At 38.6% G+C, this 27822-nt stretch overlaps 1 long non-coding RNA gene across 1 annotated transcript; it reads right to left on the bottom strand.

Annotated features, from left to right (window-relative positions):
- Positions 1 to 256: 256 nt before the first annotated feature.
- LOC141570440 (uncharacterized) lies at positions 257 to 25386 on the bottom strand. The gene is made up of 5 exons (XR_012494444.2): positions 24356 to 25386; positions 3954 to 4126; positions 2716 to 2794; positions 1567 to 1726; positions 257 to 1195 (listed from the first exon to the last, which is right to left on the bottom strand). It is a non-coding gene; the product is annotated as an uncharacterized LOC141570440 (long non-coding RNA).
- Between the last annotated feature and the right edge of the window lie 2436 nt (positions 25387 to 27822).

Here is a 27822-nt window from a genome sequence, read left to right as displayed (position 1 = left end):
ATATCTTCCAGCCACTGTTGCCACTTCTTTTCCCTCCACCTCCACCCTGACAGTGACAGACGGACTAGGCCGGGGTCACTTCATTATTCTCTTTTCTTTTTACAAAAGTATCAACATTATTGCCTGTATAATATTTGTATAACACATGTAAGCATAAATACAAAAATGAAAATAATGTCATCAATAACTCCACCATCTAGCAATAAGTCTTTTAATATTTTGGTTTATAATCTTTTATTTCTTCTGTCTCTATATATCATCTCAATTACTATCTTTTTTAAATTAAATTTATTGGGGTGACATTGGTTAGTAATATTATATAGGTTTCAAGTGTACAGTTCTATAATCCATCATCTATATATTGCATCGTGTGTTCACCATCCAAAGTCAAATCTCCTTCCATCACCACGTTTTTGCTCCCCTTTAACCTCTCCTACCTCCCCGCTCTCCTCTTCTTAAGTGAACAAGCTTCTTTTCTATTGCTTCACAGAACAATTGTTTAAACAGAAAATAAAATGGGAACAATGGCGAATAGGGAAGCTTTCTTCGTATTTAAAATTTCCCAAGCATTAGCGACCTAGATAATCATTTCATAGGGAAAACAGACTGTGCTTATGGGAAAGGGATGTGTAGAAAATGCATGAAAGGACTTTTGGAAGCCCCTAAAGCAATAGCATGAACGTGATTTAATAGCAGCACAGACTATACTCCCACAGCCGACAATCACTTCCCGGCCCTGTATGTGCTCACCACCGGGAGCCTCACAGGCGAAGAAAGAGCCCCTGCACCCCACCGCATCTCTAACACAACTCTTTTACTTACAGATCAGGAAACAAAAACAAACAAACAAAAAAACACATGAAGTTCACAACTTACTTACAGCAAACTTTTGCAGAAATGACGTACTTGAATCTATTCAAGACAACTTCATATGCTGGATACAGGAGGGTGACTTCTGATTCAATTCAATGTGTGGAAGCAAAGCTCTGGCTGAACCTCACAATATCTTAATATGTCACTTCCTGCTGTCCCAAACCACATATGGAGTCTCCAGGAAGGACAAGGGGCAGCCACTGTCTGAATGATGACGTCAGGGCCATATGGACTCCACGGGGCCTGAGGAGGAGAACTGCCGGTCGTCATTGTTTCCTTCCCGACCCAGCTCCAGAACCTGCCGAGGCCGCGCGGCACCTCCCTGTAGGAGACCCACAGAGATCAGACCTCAGGTATGAGGCGCTCCAGCTGAGAACATTCAAATCCCACAGAATGCTTTGTTTCCTCATTTCCAATGGGAACTGACATTTGATTTAAAAGTCACATCAAAGAAAGTGACCCTTGAAGTCATAGAAAGTGGTATTTCCACACCCCATTTGTAGGACACTATGCTTAACAGAGGGATGAGTTCTTATTGCTTCATCTCTGAGCTGATATAGCAAATTAGTCAAACCCAAGGAGGAGGTTGTTGGAACCTACTACAACCTGTAGCCGGTCAGCCAAAAGCAGGAGATAATCTGGCCACTGGGGTTTGAAGCTGGGGCAGAGAGTTAGGACACAACTCGTACTTACTCTGTGGGATCTGACGCAGTCTCCAGGTAGATTGTTTCAGAGTAGAGTTGAATTGAGTTGAATCGTAGGACAACCGTGTGGTGCTGGGCAATGCCTGGTATGGGGTGGAAACCCACACATCGGAACTTGATGCAAAACTGTTGCCATAGCGTGAGAAGCTCTAGAGAAAGGAGTTCAAGCTTTTTTGTTTGTTTGTTTGTTTTTTCTGTAAGAATTCCCACTGAAAACTAAGGATCAAAGAATTAATTAAAGGGACCACTCAGCCCACCGCCACCCAGATCCTTTCATTACTAAGATGACAGGATAGGTGGATGATGAAAGCATTCAGAATTTCAAAAACATCATCCCATAATGGCAAATAATGCACATTCTCTGAATGAGTTATCTGAAGTTGTTTTATTTTAAAACATTCCCTTAATGTTTGCTTCCCAGAGACAACTGACAAAGATTCTGATCATTCTGTTCTAGACAGAGTCAAAATGAGGTGCAGCCAAGTTTCCCGCAGCGAAAGTGGAAGAGATGCTGCTGCATCAGGTCTCCATCAGGCCCCCTGTGACCCTGGGCCTGCCCCCCAGGCTCCAGAAGTCTGGGCATTCTCAGGAGTGTGATGCGTGCAGTTCATGAAATGAATTATCCACGTATCCCTCTTAGCCTCCATGTTCTGAGTTCAGAAGGGAAACCTGTTGTGATGCCTTCAAACTTGACAATGAGTGTCACCCCCATCCTGGCCTGGTTAGCATGGTGCCCAGAGCTCACAGAAGCTTCCAAATATGCAATATTCTGCCCTGCTGTCCCCAACTGCTTCACTTTGGACAAAATAACAGCTCGTTTCCTGACTGACACCTGAACAACTATTTATGATTTATTCTCCCACAACTCATCTTCCTACAGAGCTCGTCATTATTGTCATGACTGACAGGGTGGTATTTGCCTTACATCCTTCAAATAACTCACTGTGGCCTGCATCCCCTTTGGGGGCCGCCTGGGGCCCAGATTATTACACGCCATTTTTCTTTGAGGACCTTTTAACCCACACTGTATTAGAAATGTCAATAATCCTCCAGAGGACGCTGACATCTCCTTTGAGAGCTTCCTCAGAACTCAGGAACTGGAGTGTGGAGGAATCACGTAGCAAAAAGAAAATGTTACCTGTGGAATTTGCTGTCCAGGCCAATGTCTCAGTCCACAGGCTCTGCCAATCGGTTGGCATTTATTGAGCTTCCACCACCTGGATAAAACCAGTAGGGAGGTCTGTAATCATCCAGAATCTTTCATGCATCATTATGTCTTTATGAAGTCTGCTGGCTTTTTCCCCAACTAAATGTGGAAATAAACCATTCTTTTGGATCATTCTGAGAAGAGAATTTTATAGTATATTTTACCTATTTTAAACCAAATAACTAATTTTGCTTGATTTGTTTCTATCACTAAGAACTAGTAGTATCTAACAAGAAATGCAATGAATGAAATGAAGAGTTTCCTGTTGTCCTCAAATAACTAATGGCCCAAATTAAGCCACTGAGTGGCCAAATGAGTGGCTGCGCTGGTCCCAGCACCAATGCAGTCAATTCCCTTCCCTTGCCCTCCAGAAATCCTTCCCTGCTTCTCCCTTCACTTCTACTCTGGCCCTTGTTTAGTCCACAGTGAAACATTCTAAGGTTAAAAACAACAACAAGAACAAAAGCAAACAAACAAAAATCCTTGAATCCTTTTTAGGAGACAGCCTTCTATGGAGTAGTGGAAAAAGTCCAACTCACTACATAGATTATGGCAACTCTTACCATCTTTCAGGACATTTTCAGAGGATTCCAGCCCAGGCTCCTATTTGGATAAAGAATTGCTGGCTTATGTGGTGAATTTATCTCAACAAATGTGGCTATTGATTCTGCCCAGTGAAGTGAAAGCCATCTCTCATCCCGTCCTCTCTAGGCAGGGGACAATAACTTTACAAAGATAATGGTGTGGCATTATCAGTGAAGAACGACACGGGTTCCACTGTAACCGCACAGAGGTGCTTTTCAGTATATTGGGACAACCAGTTTCATAATCACCTAGTTTTATGAAAGTAGAGTGTTACAATTTTGAATTTGTAAAAATAATTATGACGTTATTTTCTGAGAGACACTTTCAGAGAGAGAGAGAAAGAGAGAGAGAGAGAGAGAGAGAGAGAGAGAGAGAGAGAGATTCACCTTAGAATAATGAGCTCCCCAGTGCAACACAAAAATTTACTCATTGTGATCAGTTTCTTACTTATAAATGTGTTGATTTTATAACATATTTTTATTCCTTGTTCTTAAAAAATCTGTTCTTTAATGCATGATTCCTTTCATACAAACTAAGATGCTCATTCTCCGCACCTTCCCGGTCCCCCATCGTCTAGCACTTACTGAACTGAGCAAGTTCACTGCTTTGACCGATGTCTTCTTGTTTCCAGGTGCCTACTGCACCCTTTCTCTCCTAAATCACCAGTCCATTTGTCACATTGTAAGTGCCTTCCTGGTGAGCCAGACCTCAATCTTCTAGTGCTGAGGTGTATCACCACTGGTCAGCTTTAAGCACTCTGCAAGACAGAAAACATAACATGAAAGCATGAGTCTACAAGACACACCAATGACCACACCAGGAAATCAGCTGTGCCAGTCAGCAATTTATTGCGGCTCCACTCCAAACATACCCCCACTGTCTTCTCTGTGTTAAAGGAGCTGGCCGCATTCACTAGGTATTTCTCCTTTTCCAGCTGAGGGGATGTTAAACGGTGTCAGGGGGTGGTGCTGGAGGGACAGTGCATGCAAAGGGCCCCTTTTCTTTTGGTACCAGAGTGGTTTCCTTCCTGCGTGCTCTACAGCTGCCAAAATTGCTCCTGCAGGACATGCAAGGTTGTTCACCTTCTAGTGAATTTGTTGCCAATCCTGGCCAGTCAGATGTAGACCAGTTCTAACCTGGGGCTACTCTTCCCCTTTTATAGTATCCTGTGTTCTGAGGTCACAGCTGCTCCAACAGAATTCCAAAGCAGGAGAGAGAGAGAGAGAGAGAGAGAGAGAGAGAGAGAGAGAGAGAGAGAGAGAGAACAAACGTGGGAAGTGTTCAGGTAGGAAGTTGATAGTCAACAGGAGGTTGGTCTGGGAAATGGTTTAGTCACAGACTTGTGAGTACAGGTTCTGATGTGTTGAGTTAATGTGACAGCAACATTTCCCAGAGCTTTGGCTGTTGAGAACCATGCTTCGGTGATCATGAAGTGAAGGTATCTCCTTGAGATCCTGATTTCAATTCTTTTACATGTTTACCCAGAAGCGGGACTGCTGGATCATGTAGCAGTTCCATTTAAAAAATTTTTAGGAACCTCCACACTGTTTCCCACAGTGGCGGCAACATTTGACTTTCTTGCCAGCTTCCCTCTAACGCTCTCCCCCACTCAGCTCCGTCCCAGGCTCACAGCAAGGCTCTGAACTCTAAGATTTTAACAAAGACTTTAGTGACTCACACAGATTAGAGATTGGGAACTACTTATTTAAAGCAACAGATTATGTGACACGCCAAATAAATTAACGGGCATTTAACACACTCAACTATTGTAAAATAAGCTTTTGCTTTTTTATAATACAGTTTTTTAAAATTTAGGATAGTTTTAGACAAACGGAATGTTGCAAAGATAGTATAGAGGGTTTGTGCATACCTCAACCCAGTTTTGCATATTGCTAGCACGTCATGTTAATTCATCACAACGAAAGAACCAGCATTAATAGATTATTCTTAACTAAAGTTATTCCATGCAAATATTTCACGGTTTTTATTTTCCTTCGTTTTTAGTTTGATGTCTTTTTCTGTTCCGGGAGCCCATCCCGGACACCACGCTTAGTCATCACAACTCCTTAGGTTTCTCGGCTGGGACAGGTTCACAGACTTGCTTTGTTTTTTGATGAAGTTGACAGTTTTGAGGCGTACTGGTCATGTAATTTGTAGAAATCCTTCAGTTTGTGTTTGTTTGACACTTTCCTCGAGGTTAGACAGGGGTTATGGAATTCTGGGACCAAGACCACAGAGGTCAGTGTCATTCTCGTCACATCATATCAAGGGTGTATAAACACGGCTGTCGATGGTGACCTTATTCAACGCGCTGAGACAGAGTCCATCAGATTTCTCTACTGTAGTTACTCTTGTATCTCCTCTTTCTAGAATGTATTCTTTGGAAGGATGTCACCACACAAAGCCCACATCTAACGAGTTGTACTCCACCTCAATGAGGGCAGAGGACCAACATACTTTATTTGGAAGTTTTCTACATTGAAGACCCATCTCTTTTCTCCCATTGTTAGTTGAACCATACTAAATTAGGGACTTTCTGTATATCAATCACGGTCCATAATATCATATTCTGTAATCTATCATCTATCTGTCTGTCTATCTATCTATCTATCTATCTATCTATCTATCTATCTATCTATCTAAATATCACCTTGTATATTTTAAACTTACACAATGTTACACACATATGTCAATTATTCTCAATAAAGCTGGAAAAAAGAGTGCTCCGCAGTTCCCCAGCTACTGAGACAAATATGTGAAATGGGCACCTGAAAAATTCTGCCCCCCTCTCAGCGTTTGGCATTATTTGTTTTATCTATTGGCTGCTTTAAAAAAAGAAAAGAGAGAGAGAGAGAGAGAGAGAGAGAGAGAGAGAGAGAGAGACCAACAAAAAGTGTAGGACATTTTACTAACCATTGTCATCCCAATAAATTTAATTAAAAAATAACAAAGTGTAGGACATTACAGAGAAACAAAATAGAAGACACTCTTCAGTGAAAAGAAGCTTATAATATCTCATGCAATTACCACTAAAAGGTGGTTTAACTTTAAATATTTACACAGATAAAATAAGGACCTTTTCCTTTTGATCATTTATATATAGACAACATCAGAAGTGAAATTTAGATGTTTTTCTAGCACCTTCACCCCTCAAGTATGTCCTACTAGAGATATGAGCCATGTTGATACTTGTGTTACCTGACTGAGAAGACAGATGACAAAGAAAAACATACAGCCACATGTGGATTTTCATATCCATTTTCATAATCACCAAAGCATTTACATTAATATACAAGATGTCCTCTTTTGTTTTTTATGTTTAAACATTTAAAGCCATATCCTTTCCCAAAAACATTAAGTAAGGAACCTGTGGCAGATTCCAAAATCAGCCACAACTCTTCACTTCTGTTTGTATCCATGCCCTTTACATGTAACAGTCCATCTGTTTCATCAAGGGGGAGCGCGTACTTCTCCACCCCTTAAATCTGCTTTGGCTAATGGAATGTGGTAGAATGAAGGCAAGTCAATTCCAGGCCCAGGCCCCAAGAGGTCTTGTACACTCTGCTCACTCCCTTGGAAACTGACACTTTCATGTCAACAGCCCGGCTGATAAAACACACGCGCCAGTCACACCTGACTGCCCTGACCAACAGCCAGACATTTGTCAAGCACACAGATAAGATACTCTGGCCCAGCCAGTACCCTGCCTCCTGTCCAGCTATACACAGGTGTGTGAGCTCGGCCAGTGACCATCAAAACCACCAGACTGAGCCTGTCTGAATTGTTCACCCAAAGGATCATAAGCCAAATAGATGATTGTTCTCGTTTTGAGTGATTCTTAAGTGGTTTGCTAAACACAAGTAGCCACTGATTCATCAGCTTACAAAGATACGGACAGTGCAATGAGATGAAATACTCTAAAAATAAGTAATAAAAATGAGCAATAAAGAAAATTAGTGTATAGAATCACTATCATAAATGCTTGTATAGGCAGTTTTCCATTAGGGAAAATTATCAGAATTCCTTTAAAATATGACCCAACATAACAGTAACCAAGATTTCTCATCAACCGAATTGCATACAAGCAAATCTTGCCTCTTGCTACTATGTTTGCTTTTTGTGCTTGTATGGGTACAGTGATTCTGAAATTACTTTGTGCGTATTGTAGAACCGAGCATATGATTACATGTGGTAATGTTATCCGAAGCCAGGGTTCTCACTGTGGAAGTTGAAAGGGAAGACACAGCAAATATAGATGGAGAAAACAGAATCTCAACCAGATGGTTAACATTCAGATCACCAGGGGGAGGGAAGGACTTCATCTTGTGAGCATATCATCATGTCTGATCCCGCTAGTCAGGTCATAAGGACGTATCCGACAAACTCAAATTGAGGAAAATTTATAAAATTCCTGGGCTGTATTCAAAATACTATTCAATAGATAATGACACTCTGAATAACTAAGCTAGGAGACGAAAGAGAAATGACAAAAGCAATAAATAATCCTAGACTAGGTCTGTACCACAGAATACTAAAAATGGTACCATTGGGGCAAATGAAGGTATTAGAATACGCAGTGCAGATTAGGTGAAAGTGTCATGTCAATAAGATGTTTTTTTGAAGTTGATAACCATCCTGTGGTATGTATGAGAACATTTTGTTCTTATAAAATACTTAAGTAGTCAGGGGAAAGGACATGATATTAAATATGTATTCTCAAGTGGTTCAGAAAAGGAATTAAATGAATAAACTTTATATACTAAAGTGAATACATTGTGCATAACTGAAATTAACAAAAGAATGTATTTACTCAAATAATTTCAGTTATTTGCACAGGTATTCTCAGTTTCTCAGAGAATACATTAACATAATATTTTCGGTAACAATGTTTACTATACACTACAATATGCAGATTCCTTTTACTTCTCTCTGTTCCATACACTGTCGATGGCGTGTAGCTATGCATTTAACAGGTTCAGTAACATATTTTCAATAATTAATAATACATGTAACTGGTCCAACCATGTTATTTTCAAATCTGTTGTGATGCAAACATATGAGAACTATATTTGTACTGGGTTTAGCAGAGGAGTAAATAGTCACCAAATCATTGAGACAGAAACAGCCATCCCCCAACACTAAGGAGATAGTTATTGGGAAGGGATTTTCCCTTAAGGTCTGCCATTGTTTACCTTAATTCTTCAAAATACCTGTATTTTGGAAGAATCTTTATCTCTTAGGACATTAAGTTGTTGAGAATTTGAGGGGATATTTAATATAATAAAATAAGTGAAGTCGAGGTCTTATGAAGTCATGACTATGCCAAGAATTATTACAGACTAGAATTTAAGTTTAAGGAATGACGTGTGGATGAATAGTCTCATTCATGCTTTGGGCTCCATCTCCTTTGCTCTGTAAAGCATGTGCTTGGAGAGAACATTTCAGAGTCCGTGCCTGAAGCTCTGTAGACATATTGAATCCAGCAGGGCAAACAGGGCCAAGAGGCCTTTGTTATGGAACAAAGAGAATCTTGACAAAGAGATGTGAGTGAAGCAGTTGTAAATAATTCTTCACACTTCGCTGCTGCACTGCAGAGTGTGTGCAGTCTGGGCCCTGTCCTCTCATTTGCCTGAGCCATGACTGGTTCTAGGCTCACATCCATCCACACTTTATAGACCCTGGGAGCCCTAGGGTATGGATCATGAACAATTGTGTGTTTCTTTTTAAGTGTTAGATTTAACAGTGTGGAAATTACAATTCCTTCTTACTTGGATCCTAGGTGCACTAGTAAGAGAAGATTCTGAACTTTAGAAGTATCAGAAAGTAGGATGAACAAGATAACTGAGATAATTAATTGTATGACTCTTTAATCAGTTTTGACCTGTGTTGACTAGTCTGGGTCTCTCTGTGTCTTGGATGCACTGATCTAGTTTTTTTGACCAACAGAGAAGAATCCATTAGCCACTCATCAAAGGCTTTTAGAAAAACATAATTCTGATGACATGCTTTAGGTTAAAGGTTTTGCTGATGGTGCCACGTCCACATTCTTCAAGAAATATCCATTCAACACACTTCTATTAAGTCCCCATAATGCACTAGTAGATGTTACATGTAATGGGAAGAGACGTGGTAGAATCTCAAACTTCAAATCATTGAGAGGGTATTAAAACATATAACCTATTATTTATGCCTTGATTAAAAAAAATACATACACAAATTGATAGAAGGCAAAGCAAAGATTTCTCTCTCCTCACAGTCAAGTAACATGAGTGAAATGATAAATTCTCTGCAACATTAGTGTTTGATATACTATCTAATGTTCAATGTACAGCGATCTCTATACGATGCTTGAAATTCATCAAGGAAGAGCCATTAGTTTATCTTTTCTTATTAAGCTAAAAAGAATTCTCTGCCACTACATTTGCCTTCTTATTTATGGAAGAATTTTCTTCTAGATAAAACCACTCGTTCAATTTTATTTGTCTTCATTTATTGCGTATATTGATGCAGGAGACTATAGAACATAATCCCTTGACAAGTAGGTATAGTTTATACCATACACTTTGGTGAGAAACTGAATTGAGCCAATCTTTCTGAGAGACAATTTTACAACGGGTCAAAAATTTTATTAATGTTAAGACTTTTTGCCCAATGACTGCTCTTCTAGGATTTAATACTAAAGGCATGACTAGAGCCAAAATGATAGACAATTCATGTTCGAAAGGCCAAATCCTGGAGAAAAAAGAAGTGTTGAGAAGGGAGCTCGCATATTGTTGTATGTCCCTCTAGGCATTTGCAAAATTCTTAAAATGTCCAGGTGAAGTGCACGAGGAACTAAGTAGACAAGAGCTGAACATGAGAGTGTAGCTTTCGGTAGATTTCCAATTTAAAGGAGATAAGAAGTGGCACTGAGAACCTAATATGTATTTGGAACGCTGGCAACGCTGTAGACTCTAACTTGACAATTGAAGAGCTGGGCAGTAGCAGCAGGCTGCACTAAGGGTAGGCAAAGGTGTCAAAATTTCAACTCGAGTTGAGTCAGCTGAGACCTATACTCAGTAAAAGGATTCGCCCCCCTCCAGCTGTCTACAGGATATGGTGAACCTTCTCTGGAGTAAGAGAACATCGAGAGCTTCAAAATGAGGGGTGGAATCAGAAGATCTGAGTTACCTCCACTTAGAATCCCAGAAGAAAAGAGAACAGAGACAGAGCAAAATCTAAACTCTCCTAAATTCAGTGAAGAAATCGTTATACAGATTTTAAAAGTTTAGTGAAATCAAACAGCTTAAATACAAAATGACCACATCTAGACAGTCATAATAAAAATTCTGAAAATATGGAAGAAAAAGGGGTAATGTGAAAAGCAGCCAGATATAAAAGTACACATAAACTTCAAAGGAGCAAGAAGGAGACTGCCAGCCAGTCTTGTCAGCAGACACAGTGGAAGCCAGAGGAAAATAAAATGACATCATTAAAAGCCTGAAAGAAAATAATTTCCAATCTAAAATTCCATACCAAGTAAAAATCCCCTACAAATATGTAGGTAAAATAAACAAGGACAAAACAATTAAAAACAGAATTATCACCTGGAGCTAATCACTAAAAGAAATGTTAAAAGTGGTTTTCTTGCAAGAATAAAATAATTCATGATGGCAAAAAGAAATAAGAATAGAATCAAGAACAACAGGAAAAATAAATCTGTTGGTAAACATAAGTGAATATTGACATTAGAAAACAAATGATGCCATGTGATACACACACACACACACACACACACACACATATGTAATATGTAAATATAAAATAGGCAAGCACAATAACATTAAATATTCAAAAGGTATTAACTTAAATGAAGTCAAAGTGTGCTCATGTACTAGTATTGTATAGGAAGATGAAGAAAAAATAATTTATTGGAGGACAAAATAATTCACTGAAGCATGTTGTGATCTCTAAAGCAACTCCTGGAGGTATGTACAGTAAAAGAACATACAACTAAAAAGTAAGTAAAGGTAATTAATGAGTTAATCCAAATGAAATTAAAAGAAGAAGCAAAAAAGATACATCAAACTGGTGGGATTAAAATAAAACAAATGGTAGAAAAAATATATTTTTTTCAATAAATGGTATAACCATTTCAAACAATGGGGTTAGCCTGTATATGGTGGGGATGGGGAATAGAAGTTATCTCTTCCCAACATTTACTTTAAATAGGTCTGACATCCACATGTGAAACCTAAAATTATAAGACTCCTTGAAGAAAATGTAAAAGAAAATCTTTGTGACCTTGGGACAGGAAAAAGTTCTTAGAATAGAAAAGTTACAAATGGTAAAAGAAATGTAAATGAAATGTGTACACTTCTAAATATACCATAAAGAAAATGAGAAGACAAGCCATAAATGAGGAGAAAAATATTTTCAGCATCTCGTATACCTAAATTATATATAAATATATGTAATATACATAGTAAAAACTTTTACTGTTCAATAATAAGAAAATCCAATAAACATAAGGAAATGATTTGAACAGACACATTACAAAGAAGATATATGAATGGCCAATAAGGACATGAAAAAATACTGCACGTTCTTAGTCCTGAAAGAAATGCAAATCAAACCATTAGGTTAAAAAAGTATAACTGTAAATGCCTGTCTGGCAAAAACATAAATTCACCAATTACACAACTGAAGGACCTTGGCAAAAGCAATTTAAAATGCCAAAGAAAGCAGACGAAAATAGATTACGAAATACAACAGCCAGAAATGAAAAGCAATCAATTAGGTCAAAGGCACAGAAATCTTTGACAAATCTGATTAAGAGAAAACGACAGCAGATGCAAATAAATAGCCCAGGACCCCACACAAGTAACAATAAGAACTAACTCTTAGTGAGCAACTGTTCCATCTTTGTAACTGTCCTATGCACCTGATGTAGATCCCTGCCTTTAACCCTTAAAACACCCCTCCAAAGTGAGCACTACTGTGATTCACATACTGAGGCTGAGGAAGCAGAGAAAACTCAGGAGTACTGGAGGCAGGACCAAAGCCCGGAAAATCTAGTTCCAGTGTCCACGAATTGAGCTACCTCAGGGGAGACTGACCTGAAGCACCTCTGAGGAGACTTTATTGGACCACCTCAGTGGAGATGAAAACAGTCGTGTGTGCATATAAGGTGCAATTGCAGTAGAATACACATTTCAGCATTTTTAAAAAAATAAATGAAGATGAAAATGATGGTGGTCTACTAAATGTTCAATGGAATTATGAATAGAGCAATAAGCAAATGAAAATGGAACATAAAATCTAAGTGCTAAAAAGGTGTATATATGTATATATTTATATACAAATTGGCCAAGCAATGAGGGAGCCGGCACTTCTACTATTACTGCTACTACTAATTACCATTACTACTGCTGCTACTGCCACTACTGCTACTATTACTGTTACTACTACTGCCACTACTGCTACTATTACTATTACTACTGCTACTATTACTATTATTACTACTGCTACTATTACTATTACTACTACTGCTACTACCATTACTGCTACTATTAACTATTACTACTGCTACTATTACTACTGCTACTATCACTACTGCTACTATTACTATTATTACTACTGCTACTATTACTACTGCTACTATTACTATTATTACTGCTGCTACTATTACTACTGCTACTATTACTATTATTGCTACTGCTACTATTACTACTGCTACTATTACTATTATTACTACTGCTACTGTTACTATTATTACTACTGCTACTATTACTTCTACTCTACTACTACTGTTGCCGCTCCTACTATTGCTACTATTGCTGCTCCTTCTAGTACTATTGCTGCTACTGCTACTGCGTCTACTACCTTCACTCTTACTATTCTTACAACTACTACGGCTCCCCCACTGCTACTCCTCCTACTGCTATTACTACCACTATTTCTACCAGTAGTACTCTGCTACTGCTAGGCATACTACTCCGATCCCCACTATTACTATTGTTGCTTCTATTACCAATATTGCTACACTACTACAAACTTGACTATTGCTACTATCTCAACCACTATCACCACCACCATTATTACTCCTACTAGTACAATAATTACACAAGCAGGCAGGCTTTAGTGCTTACTATGTGTCCACCCTATTGGCTTTACCCATATTAAATTATTGAACCCTCACAGAATTCCTAGGAGGTAGGCACTATAAATTATGACAACCCTTCCAGAACATTCAAATAGGGCAACATGTTCCATATTTTGGTGGCTTACCGATTTGCAGTTCTGCATTCAGGCACACAAAAGACTCGGTACCCCGCTTCTTGCCCAGTCACACGTCTAGTTGTTGCCAGTGGGCTGCAAACCGTGACATTTGGCTGGCACGGCCTCAGCCAGTGGAAGATCTTTGTGCTTTCTCTCTGCCTCATTGATGTGGCCAGAAAACAATGAAGACGAGTGACTCTGAATTAAAGTCCTTGAGTGGCTGCGTGTTGAACAAAGCTCAGCAACTTTGCATCAACACCATTAGCTAAAACCTTTCTTGGTTAAGCTATGGAGACAGGGGGTTTATTAATTACTTCAGCAGAGTCTAATTTAACCAGACTAATACAAGCTAGTATTCAAATCTGGATTCATATCATAGGAATTAAAACTGCAGAGCAATTTGTGAGTATAAATAGAAGAATCCTGAGAAACCTTTGCAATGGAGTCCAGTTAGGGGTTAAAAGGACACCACCTAATGACAAAGTAGTGTTGATTCCAGAAGCACAAACAGTTCAATATTTATAAAGCTGTCAATGTGAGGCATTATTTAATAGTTTATATAAAAATCACTTTTTAGAACTCCATACTCTTTCTTGCATTTAGCAAACAATAAAAGACAAACAATCCTTCTCACTAAGCCAAGAATATCAAGAAAATGAGGTTGCTGCACCCAGCTGTACCCAGCCTGCATCTCCTCTTGGAAGACCTTGCGCCGTAGGATAGATGCATAAATTGCTGAGCTGCAGTGCTGTTTGTAAACAGCAAAATGATCGATTCTCAACGATATGAACTGAATGTAAATGTATTCAACCTAAAGCACAAGTTTGCACCAAGCCTACATTAATAAGAATTAACTTTACCCAAATTAAGTTAGAAACAATATCTACACAAATCAATTACAGTATATAAATTTTTATATAAATATACTCTGTACTATATAAATATACTGTGTTAATAACTTTATGGTATTTCTTTATTCATAAAAGCATGTGTTGATCACTTTTTCTATACCAAATATTATGCTAAGTGCTAAACAGGTTACACACACACACACACACAGATATAAATCATCCTGCAAAAAAAATGGAGTCTTAGGTGGGAGACAGATGCCAAATGAAACATCACAGCAGGACACTCCGCTGGGGTCTGTTGAAACCACAGAGGTATGAGTGAGGTCTCCTGGAGGAGAATGTTAAAAGTGGAAAAATGGTTTGAACAAAATGCATGATTTCATTTCTTCTATTTCCTGTGACATGAGCTATGTCTTCCAGCATCCTTGTACTGAAATGACAACAAGACCCCCTTTTGGCAATTTCCCAAAGAAGCTAGAACTTGAATTGACAGCATTAGAGAAATGAGCTGATCTCATGGATTTTCTCAGTGAAATTTTATTCTCTTAAGTGCTGGGCTGTTTGAACAAGAGTAGTCAAGGGTCACGAAAGTATAATTAATGCCAAATGTCTTCATTCACTGTGACAGGTGCCAAAGACAAAGTTGGGTACAAAGTCAGGGAAAATGACAAGTTATTGCCCAGCACTTAAAACCTGTTCTTTTCTCTCCCACAAGAATATATAGTTCTCGTCTGAAAACTGTTGGCTTTTGGGAAGTAGAAACAGAGAGCATGGACAAGTATTGGTTTCCACGTAATAGTATGGTGTATGAACACCCTGAGAACACCAAGAAGCAATACAATTGATTTTGTAAACTACTGTAATCATTTTCAGAACTCCATTAGGGTCTTAAGCCTAGACCCCATAATAAAATCCTATTTCCTACTTGTAAAGATGGTTCTTACATGCAGTTGATTCAAACTTTGTATATATATATATATATATATATATATATATATATATATATATATATATACACACACACACACACACACATATATATATATATATATTGCTTCCCTTTATATATGAATTTATTATACACTTTGTAATGTCAAATGTAACGTGTGCTTGAATAAACTTGTTTCAGAGTAATTCAAGAAGACCTGTGTGTGGCATGCTGGAAGTTTCTGAACTCATAGGGTGTGTGGAATGGAGGCATTCAGGAGAGGGAGAACATCCAACTTTGTCCTTGAGGCATCAGGAAATGTGGAAAGTCATCAGGAGGTCAAGTCTTCGATCAGCCTGGAGGTGGATCTTATTACCATGACTCAGACAAGCACAGGAGGAGTCTGTAAGATAGTGAGCAGTCTGCGGAAGGCCCTGCTCAGACGAGAATGTCCAACCTCACTGAGGTCAGATAGGAAGCCAGTGCTTGTCGGCTGACCGACCAAATATGATGCGCTTCAGACAACAACCACTTGAAAATGCACCTAGTGAAACAGAATACGCTTACCGGCAAGACCATCCAAGAGTAGGATTTTTCCGATTTAATGGCTTTAATAGCAGAAACATATCAAAGCACCAAATCTCAAACCGGATTGAGAAGGCAATTCCCAGATTTCTTTCAGTTAATTTCTGAAGACAATATTGAGACCAATTGTGAATTTCCGGTAGCTCAAGGAACCGTAAAATCGTTAAAGAATCCAAGACTCAGACAATACACGAAACACAAATTTAATATGTTATTTTCAGTATAATCCATGAAAAAAACTACCTTGGCATGGGTTTTATGAATGTCAGAGTGTTAACTGAACTTTCCGTTTGGCACAGAAATATTTAAATAGGGTGAATAACTGAAGTGGATAGTTTTGGGTGATTTAGTCACTTTATTTTAATGGCAGATTTAATGCACTAATTATGTATTTGTGGCAGAAGCACGTGGGGAGAAAAATGCTAGCAAATCATAAATAATTTACAATGTGGTTACTGAGAACATTATTGCCTCTACTATAAGAATATCCATTTTAAGTGCTTCATATTTTACTAAGATGCTAAATGCATCATAAACCATTTATTGGGAAATCAACGGCCATTACAGAAAATTAATTTCTATGAGTTGTTGACAATTTATAACTATTTAATAGTCCAATCATTATAAACTTTATCCCCTGCATATAGATAGGTATGAATATTTTAATAGCTCTTATGAATACATTTGCAACTTTAGGAATAAATCAGTTTGCTAGGGTTATTGACATTTAAACCATTAGTGGTCCAAATATATTATTATATAAATCATTGGTAATGTACTTTCTTATTGCTGGATATGATCAATAGATTGCTAACAAAATGGTGTGCCAATCATCCTTCTTGAATCTGATCTGTAAACCATCTTTAGTTTATTACCATTTTTGGCAAAAGTAACATATGAGGTTTGACATTCCCAAAATAGAAAAAAAAGGGGGCTTAAAATTACCAAAGGAATGATGTCCTAAACCACAATTTTATAGAAAGGTTTCCAAACCTGTTTCTGGAAAACTCCCGGCCTCTAATAAAATGAAATTATTTTTTTAGGAAACTGAACATTCTGCAAAGATATCTGTAATTAATTACTCATTTAAGAAACAGTGAGTGACATCTGTTTTCAACATTACATTCATGTTCACTGTAAACACTTGTCTTTATCCCATTAACGGTGGTGTCCACATGAGGCGCACACTAATGGTGGGGTCCTTTCTGCCAGGAATGTTGATGAGATGGGGCACGAGGGCAGCTGTTGTAGCCGTCATCCTGGGACGTGTGGTGCTCTGATGGCTGGAAGCTTTATGCTAACGGGGGCAGTACAGACGGAAGATTCCAGTACATTAGAGCCCTGACAACTTGGGGAGCTGCTCTGTGAGCCCTGGACAGCCAACTTCCACAGCGCTTTATGTGAAAGAATGAATCCTTATGGAGACAGACTCTGAAGTCAGGTTTCTGTTACTAGGAGCTGACTGTAAATCCTAAATGATATAGAAAGGTCAGAACACTGTATATAGAGATTCAAAGAAAAATGATCATGACTAAGATGAATTAAAGATATTTTCAATCAGAAAAGGAAAGAGAGAGAAAAACTAGAAGCTAATTAAATAAGTCTTCACAAATCACTGGCATAATATGGCCATAAATCACTGAAATCATCAAACTAAGCTATTACCTTGCTGAACATAAAATCTCATGAGAAGAAATGCTTGAATAAGTATCCCTAAGAACCATCATTACCATGACTTTGCAAAGCCTATTGGTTGTATAATGTGTTTGGCAGTTAGATGGTTTTCCTACATTATTTTGGGAAACTATAGAGTATCTGCTCAAAGAAGCATCAGTCAGTCATTCACTAGTGAGCACTTTGTTACTTAAGGAGAAAAATATACAGAAAGAGACTTCTGCATTAATAATCCCTTGGAAACACTGACTGTATTAGAGAATTCTATTATGGATATTTATTTTCTTACCCAAACATCTAGCCTAGTTACCACTCCCATACAGACCCTCCAGTTCTGAGGAGCATTCAAGAGTGTGGAAGGGTGTCTTAGCGAGTTCTTTGAAAACAGACAAATGAGCCAGGCAGGTGGTGGAATGGCATTGCCCTAAATTTCAAAAGTATGGAGACTAAAGAAAGATTTTCTTTTAAGTCCTAGAGAGCCAAATTACATCTGTTCTTTCTCTGGTCTCTCTCATTTTTCCATTCAGGGAGTTAGAAGAAAGAGTAAACTTTTTGATGGCATGCAGAAAGGGAAATGTCGGGAGTATCATGTGACAACCTATAGCTAAAGTACAAAATATCACTAAGGAGACACTAAGGAAAATTAATAATCCCACCACTTATTCAAATTTCAATCATTTCTGTATATGTTATTCTTAAATAATTTGAAGATTACACTAAACTGCCCCAAAGCAGTAATATTCACAAGCAATTTTTAAAAAGCTGAATAATAAAGTGAGAGAGGGAGAAAGACTAAGAAAGTTTTATGAAAGGCAATATTTACATCTGAACACAAAGCCTGGGTCTGTCATAAGGGAAGTAGGAAATTTGGTTAATTTTTTATTCTTCTTGACAAATTTTTCCAAATCAACCACTTCCTGAATTCAATTTAAAATAATTGTTAGATAATAAAGCTTCTTTAGAAAGAAAATATTGAGAAATCTACAATTCCGAATATATTTTTGATATGGAAAACAAATAGAAAATTAATGAACTAATTCACCAATATGCTTGGATTTCAATTTAAACATCTCCATGGTGATTCATTAAAATACATTTATTTTGTGGTTGTGATGGTAAGATTGATCTTTGAAAGATGATTTTAAAAATAGAACTAAATCTTAGCTATCTTGGCAAATAATATAGAATAAGAATCTCTTTAAATAAGAGTCATTGGGGAGAAATTGTTTCAAATGTCTCAAGTAGGCAAAACTTGCCTCACAAAAATAATACATTCCAAAGGGTTGGAACGATAATAAAAGGCACACGTGGGGAGGTGTTAAACACTGACCAGCTCGACCACTTGCAATTAGCTTTTTTTCATGTTTAGTTTGTAATGATTTCATGTGGACCAGAGATTACACTGGTATTGATTCTCATACAGTACTTACAAGCGGAGCCGCTCATTTGGTCTAGATCTCTCCATAGACTCTCAATCATTTGAATTGATTGGTTTGAAGTAAGAAACTTTACTAGTTTGTTTTATGACTATGAGAAATACAAAACTATAATAAATGCTCAGCTATTATTTCATTAATCTAAAAATCTGCCAAAGAATAGAAAGTTGGCATATTATCTTTTAGTATAATAACAGAGTGAAGCAGATATTTCATTGACATTTTCAATATCATCAAATGTAGGTAAAATATAGACCAACAATTTAGGGTATTAAAAACATCATTTTTCCACTTATTCATCAAGGCAATATTATTTTTTCTATATGATGTCATGTAATTGCGTTAACATAAGATATTCACCTTGATGGACAAATACCAATTTCTTGTGCTTAAGTAATAGGTAAAATAATATCTTGCAATATTTGTTATAATCATATCTATATTTTCTTTATTAATATGAAATTTAATCTTCAACATGTTTAGTCATCTATGAGATAAAATGACAAGACAATTATTACTGTGCAAATTCCATAATAATTTCTCTCCACAGTTCATTAGGGAAAAATCATAGACATCTCAAATAACAAGGAATTTACCTTCTCTATTGTTATGGAGGCCTAGTGACAAATTCAAATATGTGCCCGTGACAGAAAATATGATCAGTGACGTTTTAGAGTAAAATTATTTAATTAAAACATCAATTGTATTTTTATTTACTTAATATGTCATTCTCACTTGTAAATGTGGTATTTGTTCCATGACCAAAACTAACAGTGTTGTCATACAAACGGGCCTGCTGCAGTAACGTGATGGAAGTCAGTCTATCCTGAGACATGACCTCTGTGCCTGTAAGTGGCAATGGAAGGCACACTAGGGTACCTATTCTACCTGATGGTACATACCTAAGAGGGCTGGCTGCAGGATGCATCTGCTCCCAACATCTGTACAGACACACACACACGCACTCATACACACACACACTCATACACACACATGCATACACACATTTATACACACACACTCAACACTCATACACAAACACTCTTATACACACACTGATACACACACACACCCACTCATACAAACACACACTCACACACACACACACACACACACACACACCTCATGTTCTCCTTCTGAAGAATCGATTTCTACCACTACCTTTTATCCTAGGTTTTCTTTACAAAAACATGAAGTGGCAAGTTCTCTGTGCGTCCTAATTTCATATAAGCTGAGGTTGCCCCTCACACAACTTTTCATAAATTCTGTATGTACCCCTTCTGTGTGACATTCATTATGAGTAACATTTCACAAATTCGTGCTTGAAAACCCCACGTAGGAAAAATTGCTCGGCAGAAATTAAATTAGGCTGGTTCTCAAAACCTTAAATTATACAGACATGTGTTTTTTATTATTGTGTTTGATTCACTTTGAAATCTACTTTGCCTACAATTTTTAGATAATACATCCACAAGGTGAGACCTTTTGTGCTAAGCTGATTTGAGAACAAGAAAATAGTTGGGAAATACACGATGTACAAAATATCTTTGTCAGAGCTATAATTATTGCCCAGTGTAGTGCAGCGTTTCTGTTAATTGTTCTCAAATTTTAAATAAATTGCAGATAATCCCTGAAGAAGCTATAATTCAGGCAGCTACTAATGATTAGATCTATTTAGGTAATAACTCAGATGACCTGGAGACAAGCAGTAAAACTTTTCTCATGCCTTTAAACAGTAATGCCTCTTTGGGGAAACACAAGGTATCTATCTTTTTAACTTTTTTTCGGCAGTAAAAATGCATGTGACATTGCGAACTAAGTATAGAGTAGGTGACTGGATATTATTGATGGTGTGAATTTCATTAGAACGTCAACAGCATATGGGGACAGTGGTATAAGGGAAGTAAATTGGTGTGATGGGAATGCATAATTAAGATATCTTTTTGCACAGAGAAATACTAGTATTTTCAGTTGAGAAGAAAGGGGCTGATCAGGCACATCTGACAGTAATTTCCACTCTTACTCACAAAAATTAATGTGGCAGATATTGTCAGGTGCAGGCAATAAAAATATCTGATTTTAAGAGCCTTGTATAGAGACTGAGATGTAATCACATCACATCAATAATTCACTGCATTCATTCCTTCAGAGACTATTCAATGAGATTTATTTAGGTGAATAAAATGTATAACATGATCCTACTTTAAAAAAATTCCTCAAGTCTCTTTTCAGACTGAACTCAATAGAAGGTGCTTCAGAAAACATAAATGAGTTCATTTTCTTGTCGCTCACTAAAAGTTTCCAGTAGAAATTCAGGTAACTTCTAATTTTTTTTCACAATAATGAGTGCAAACCAAGACTCCATTTTCCAGTTAAAACAAGATTATGAAATGCAAATATTTATAAAATTTTATATAACCATACCATGTGTGACTGAGTGAAACTCAGTCTTTGCTATGTTTGCATAAAAATTGTATTTTATCAGCAATGTGACACTTCCCTTCAGTACCAGGACCACTGTGGCTGTCAGTAGAGAAAAGTGAAAGTATTAGTTCCATACTTTCATACAGTAAAATTGGTGATTATTTTAGCACTAATATTTGTATCCTAGGAAAAACACTGGCATTTTTCAAACATTTTGGAAGTAACCATTCAATAATAAGAAACTCTAATTACAGTTTATGTTGATAAACTATTATTTCGTGTTACGTAGTGCACTCAGTATTAATTTTTTCCATCATAAAGATTGACTTTTACTTATTTGTTAAGCTAACTCTTCACCCATGTAACTGTTCCTCCTTCCTTCAGATGGATAGTCACTGAGAGGCAGCCTGTCTTATAGTTGGATGGGACCACATGACTTGTTCCTGTCAGTGGCACATGAGTGGAGGTGATATGGAGGAAAGTGAATGTGGAGTGGGTGTGAAAGTATCGTCTCCATCCTCCCAACCAGCAGACCTCACACCACCAGGACTGCTCACACCCCACTGCAGGTTAGGGGAGCTTGCATCCTTCTGTTGGCCACCACTTGGACTACCCTTGTCGTTGAAGCCGAGACTCCCCTTGCCCACCTGGATCCAGGGTAGTTTGCCATCGAGAGAACATGCACAGGATTTGGGAGAGGATGGAAGAGGAGAAGGCATCATCCTCAGAGGCAGCTGCAGACAGTCTCCAGGCACATGAAAGGTTTTCACTGTGGCTCCCAGTGAGCTCCTAAGAAGTCCCCCCTCGCTGCCACCAGCTGGCACAGCTGACAGGAGCCTCTTGGGGATTCCTGAGACCGTCTGTCACTTCCAGGTGAGTTTGAGTAACACCCACTTCACCGCATCAGGCTGACTGAGATGGCAGCAGCTCCCTAAACATAGACAGCACTTGCCTGGTCTTCAGAAGTCGTATAAGATGTTATTTCCGACGTTAAACCTTTTATATCTAAAATACTTGGTGTGATCTCTGTTATCCTGACTGACCCCTAAAATGCATGACCAAATGTCCATGGTAAGCGGTAGAAATTTTAGGTGTCTTGATTATCCCATGTAGCATGACACTAATAGACATCAGACTATTTTTAGAAAATTATAAAGATGATTTTGAAATGACATGAAAATATTTACCCTCAGAATACTTAGCACATTTTCTTTATTTGAACTGTGTCCTTTTTAAATACTCAACATGAGATAGTACATATTTGAATTTGACTATTTCTCCAAGCCATGTACTTAAACTTCTCTTAATGCAAATGATTTATTTTAAGCCTGAATCTTTAATTCATGAACAAGTAGTTTAAATTCTTAACGCACACAAATCTACTTACCATGTTATGCTACAATCTCTTTTATTTTTGGATATTTATAAGAGAAAGCGTTATGCTAAATCTTAATACCTACATGAAACCTCTCTCTTGAACAGTCTTAATTATTTTAAGAGAATTATCTTATAAATTCATGTGACATTCTTTTGAAGTAGACAAGAACTACGAAAGGGTAAGGAGAAATTCTCAATGAGATTTAGAAAACCACGCTTTTCTAATTGACATGGTGAAAACAAGAGGTAGAACCAGAATCCAGTGAATTTATAAAAATAATGGCTGCCAAAGGTCTCTGTGATTATTCTACAGGAAACTCTAAGCACGTGCGTGTGAGGGAAATATCTATGGCATGGGAGGCCCCGGAAGTCATTAGAGCCATTCACACAGGGACGGAAATAGTGTGCCTTCCCAACACCAGCCTAGAAAACTTCATAATTCTTGGGTCATTGCATAGAATACTCAAAGGTTCTGCCTCTATGGCTCTTATCTTGCCTCCAAACCTTAGAAGCAAGACCCACAATCATCAACCAGTTTCCAAGTAACTTTCCAAGTGACAGTGTACCAGCATGAAGCTCAAAAATATTTACAGGAATGCAAATGGTATTTCTGAGAGTTTTCAAACGCAGTTCATTTCCTCCTGGCCTGATTCAGCCAGTAAGAGCATTAGTGGCATACTTACATAGCAAATAAAAAAAACTCACCAAGAGTTCTATATGTTTTAGTTTCTTCCTAAAGGCTGACTTCCTGAATTAGTATGAAAAAGTATGACAATAAGATATAATTCTAACTGAAAAAATATTATAAGAAGTGATATAACGCATATATTGGATAATCAAATACAATGATTTGGCACATCTAACACACTTACAAGCATACAACTGTGATCAGATGCCACTCAGAGAAGTGGTTTACTAAGGTATATTTTATCGACCGTTCCTAAAATTTGACCTGCTATTGATGCCTGAGCTGAATTATTTACCACATCAAATTGCATCTTGTCATGCAGGGTGTCACGCGGGGTCCCTGGTCCTTCTCCCCACATAAGAACGCAGGACATGGTGAGGCCAAAAAGGAACACCCACAGAGCCACAGATAGGGGAGTCATACCACTATAGTCTCGCTCGTGGCTGGATTGGAGACACAGGAAGCAGGAGCCACACGATCTGCAATCCACACTCTGCCACCTGCTAGCTCAGCCACGGCAGTTATATCAGTGGCTAATGGCTAACCGGTAACAGCTGACGGCCAACTAGTCACAGCTGATGACCATCTACTACCCGAGCCAGCACCTTTCCATGTGAGGGCGAGAGCCTGGAAACTACACTCTTGGCTCTGTCCCCACACATCTCGTCTGCTATTAACATTCACCCATGAAACCAGGAGGGCCTATGATGCCCACTACACATAGACTTTGATAAGCAAGAAAGGTTAAAGCGTGCGTCCTTACCCAATGTGTGGAGAGCAACACAGCAGGGCAGCATGGGAGTCGGGTGAAAACCAGCACCGTGGTTTTGCTTTGCTGAGACACAGCCCCGAACGAGGACAGTTCAGGCATAGGACTTAAGTAAGAAGCAACCCTGGGAAGAACACAATCAGGGATAAAGTCAGGAGCCACCATCTTCACAGAAATTCAAGGAAATGAGAGACCAGTGGGGACTGGAATTTCAAAGAAAGGCTGGGAAAAAGAAGTGGGACATGAAATTGAAGCACCAGAATGTCAAGGATGCCCAGAAAAGGCAGGATCCAAACTTAGTGGGGGGCGGGGGCAACCTGAACGACAGCAGCAACACAGGAATGTAAGTCCTCTGCTGGCACAGAACCCTTTCGTCCTCTCAGCAGCCTTGGGAGACTGGAACGACCGCATCCTGCAGACAGAGTTTGGTGAACTGCTTTGCCCAAGGCCACACAGATGTGCCTGGACCAGACCCTACATCTGTGAGAACAGATAGCCCGTGACCATATCAACACCCTCCACAGTTTTCAGGGTTGGGCAAAGGTGGGGGGCAGTGATAGTGAGGACGATGTGAGGGCACGGCTGGCAGAGCCTGTGTGACTGGAACAGTGGTTTCATGTCAACCCTGAGGAGGCCGGGGGGCAGAGTTGAAAGAAGAATTGACCAAAACTGCTCATCTGTAGTGAGGTCCCATCACAATGTAAAGGGCTGCCCATTTGTGAAGCCATCCTGATTTGTGACATCTTGCATTTGCACACAAGGTGAGCACACAGCAGCATGTGTCGCCGTGTGAGTCCGGGAAAATGTTGAGAAGAGAAAGCAAAAGAATGGGGTGAACAGAGGACCTGGGACAGGTGGTGGAGGATCTGTGAGGTTGTGAAGCTGGGAGCACAGACCTGCTTCCTCACCGTCCTCTCAGCTCATTCAAGAGCACCGAGAGCGTCGTGATGAGCAGAGAAGCCCATTAACTGTTTTACAAGAGAATTTCTCTCAGCAGTGGAATGGAATCACCGGTGAGAAGTGTTTCTGACCATTATGCTGCTCTATCCTGAGGTAGCACCCCCATTTAACAAGGCATTCTAAGCAAAACCTGTCTAGCAAAGTCCAGAGTGTAAAACTGATGTCACACAAGGAGCCCCATTGCAAGCTGGGTTAGGAATGAATGCTCTGTTTCTCACAGACAGCTGCTCGCTAGATCTAGGATAACCTGCTGAGGCTCAAGCACATAATTTAACGTCACTCCACAGGTTCATGGGTCTCCAGTTTTATTGATTGGAGTTTGGTCTTACAAGGGAAAAAAGGTGGCATTGAGTACTCCATTTTCCTTTCTGCTTTGCTTGCACTCCATGCTTATTTATTTGGTTTCCAAGATTCTATCCAATAGGAAAGAGACCTTCTTGAGTCTACAGACATGAAACGTAAAATTGCCAGACACAAGAGCTTTGCAGGAATGGTCAGAAAAGTTAATTCCGTCAGAAAGGGTCCAGCATTGCTCGCTGCCCTTAGGCTGCCCTCCTCCTGACAACCGTGCTGCTTTCCAGGGACTGACCCATCATCATCCGCAAAAAGGTCAGTAAAATCCTCGATTCATGGGCAGGTCCAGATGGAAACGTGTACAGGAAGCAGCTCAGGTGGCCCTGGGCCTGCCTCCAGCCCTGGAAAATACGTCATCTACATTTCCAGTTCCTAAGGGATGGCTCTAGACAATGCCATGGGGCCGTAGAGTGTTGACGTAATGGAATAATAAGTGTCCTCTTACCAGGTTTCTCCTCGGTGGGTCTACAGCTCTCTGGATCTTCGCCAAGTTGCTGTGAAGAGATGACGGGATTCTGGAATTGAAGAACTCCTTTACTGTTTGCATCCTGCACTTTTCATTCCCTTCCACCTAGCATCCGCTCTCTATGGAGGTGCCCTGGGACAAAGATGGACTCGGGTGTCCCCTGGCTAAGATGCACTTTCTAGGTGCAAGGAGCTTGAGAGTCCTACTGTATAATCAGAAGGCCCAAACAAATCCTCATGGGTAGTTCCAGAATTCACAGAACCCATAATCAGGGTCTAGAATGCTTAATTCCCTGGGTCCTTTAATTTCAGGGGGCCCAGAATAGCATGTGGTTCTGTGTTTATTATAGACACTTAAGTCTTTAAGTTATCTTACGAAGAAGAAGAAAGGAATGGGAATAAATAAAATGCCAAATAAAGTTTCTAAAGTTTATTCAGAGCAAAATTGAAACTCTACATTCTGGTAACTTTGTTTGAAAATAGTTTAACTATTCACTTTTTGAGATAAAAAGTAGTGAAATTGAAATGCTGATAGCTTATCAGAACTTTACCTCGCTGTCTGGGTCCTCTTTCATCTCACGAATGATGCTCATATGCTCCTATCTTTTCAGAGTTGCTTTGAAGGTGTTGTTGGAGATTATCTGATAAGGAAAGCTGAAATTCAGACTACGGCAGCAGAAAGGCTAGAGTGAACCCGGCTTGTTTGAACTTTGCCAACCGTCATCAGCCAGTGTCCCATCCAAGAGCCGTAATTCAAAACTTTAAAATTACTCTTATTGCTTTACGTTTTAGTCATTTGTATAACAGCTCTCATAGAGCAAGCTATGAGAAACAGTGGTGTACTGTGACATTTTTAATGTCTCTAGGGTAATTATCTGAATGATATCCATATTTAGATGTAATTAATAGCATGAATAACCTAAATTAAAAATAATTACCTTTACTTCATATGTTAAGCACAGGAAAAAAAAGCAGTGAGAAAAAAATAGAGTGAAATTAGGTCTATGTTGCTATTCTTAAGAAGCTGATTAATTTTGACCATTTTTTATTCAATCACAGAGATTGAGCTGACATTTACTGCAGTTACTTGGCTTTATTTGTAACAATCTTGTGTATGGGGAGGTAAGCCTTTTTGTAATGAATATAATTTAATTACTGCAATAATGAGTAAAAAGTACATTGTTATAATGTATTTTAAAATATTAATCATTAGTAATCTATTGTTTGCAAAAACCACAATTACTTTTGCATCAACCTAATATTTATACAGGTAATTTTACCCATAATTTAAAGTAGGTATAAGTAAAATATATTAATTTGAATCAACTTGAATCTCATTCGAAAGGATACAGGTATATTTGTATCTAAAACAGTTCCGTCCAGTTTATTGGCATATGCCATCTTCTGTAGAATTATGAGAAATATTAAGGATGTCATACTATTAAATTTTTTATTAACATAATCCCATGATGTGTATGCATCAATTGAAATGACTTGCAGGGAAAGACAAAAATGTTTCAGTGTTTCTGCTTATTCACCAGTCATCATTGTCCTGACCCAAACCAAACACAAAAAGGAATGAAAGTCTAAGTGAAGGATCATTGTTCATGAAAAAGAAAGCAGAATTTAGGAATGACCATTCCCAGTGAGAGGAAAGAGACAATTGAGGTTGCAGAAAAGTC

Source organism: Rhinolophus sinicus, chromosome 3 (genome assembly GCF_057876585.1).
Source record: "Rhinolophus sinicus isolate RSI-liver-muscle chromosome 3, RSI-T2T, whole genome shotgun sequence".
NCBI lineage: Eukaryota > Metazoa > Chordata > Mammalia > Chiroptera > Rhinolophidae > Rhinolophus > Rhinolophus sinicus.
This window is presented reverse-complemented; position numbering and strand designations above follow the sequence as displayed.